This window comes from Dipodomys ordii, unplaced genomic scaffold, assembly GCF_000151885.1.
Source record: "Dipodomys ordii isolate 6190 unplaced genomic scaffold, Dord_2.0 Scaffold60, whole genome shotgun sequence".
Lineage (NCBI taxonomy): Eukaryota > Metazoa > Chordata > Mammalia > Rodentia > Heteromyidae > Dipodomys > Dipodomys ordii.
The window spans coordinates 10,560,059-10,561,420 of record NW_012267276.1 but is presented as its reverse complement, the minus strand read 5'-3'; positions in this window follow the sequence as shown (position 1 = coordinate 10,561,420).

Sequence of the window (1,362 nt, the reverse complement as noted above, 5' to 3'; positions counted from 1 at the left end):
GAAAATCCTTGCTTGATTGGAGAAATTAAATGAAGGTAGAAGAGGGGCAAATTTCCCAAAGTGGTAAGTAGAAGACAGAAATTCAAATTCATCAGCCCCTCCAGACTTCATTTAAAGCCTCTAACAACCAAACTCAATTTGAGGGAGAATGTGGATGTCACCTGCAGAATCTCTATCCACTTCCACATTGTTATTACAACATGTTTATTGTAAAAAGTAATGGAGTTCACGGAGATATTTCCATAAATCTGACAGCCTGCCCTGACCAAATAATACCTACCATTTGGGCAGCTAACTTCCTTTCCACCAGTAGTAACTACATTATATTGACAAAATGTTAACATTGGAGGTCACAGGAAAATACATGTTTTCCAGAGAGTGGTGAACTGTCTCACCTAAATCAAATATCTACATTAGCAAAGAAAGAACACAAGTCAGATACACTTGTAGGCTGCACTGTAGATGCTCTTGAAAGGGATATAATAAAACTGCAGAACTCTACTGAGCAAAGGTGGCTTAAGCCAATATTTCTAGCTTCTCAGCATGTTGGCATCTGTGCATCAGGGTAAGCAGCCAGCCTGGGTGTGGAAGACTTGGAGACTCTTATCTAAGTCATCTACCAAAAAATCTGAAAGTGGAGCTGAGGTTTCGGTGGTAGACTGTTGTCTTTGTGATAAAGCTCAGAGACAGCAATAGTCCCTGTGTTCAAGGCTGAGGACATGAACCCACTAGCACACTCAGTCTCTCTCTCTCTCTCTCTTTTCTCTCTCTGTCTGTGTCTGTCTTTCTCTCTCTCACATATACACACATACACACACACACACACATGAACATACAAAATGAACAAATCTACTGAAGATTTCTGAAGGATAAGCAAAGCGTTAAAAAAATAACCTGTAGAACAACACACACACATACATACACACACACAAATATGGGAATTCAAAGAAAATTTCCAAATGTGAGCAAATCGGTAAAATAGAGACATTGTTATGATATGACCAGGATCATTACTGAACTTCTACCAAAAGGAGTATAATGACCTGTAATTAAAAACACAGAGGGTTTTTTCCTGAAATATTCCTCTATGACTTTTCACTTTCATGCCTGTTAGAATGTCCCCAAAATACCCGAAAACCTTTCCTTATTTGAATAGGGAAAGTTGGAACAAGATCCAAGTTGATGCATGAATGGAATACAATAAACGAAAGTATGTGCTTTGTAATGTTTGAAAGTATGTTTACATTTCCCTTATATTTGCTTTAATGGAGGCAGGTTTTCACAAAATTGAGTCCAGGAAAACAGCAGGCCACACTGTGATGTGTAAATAAAGTTTCAGTTGCTGTGCATTAAGTGAGCTAC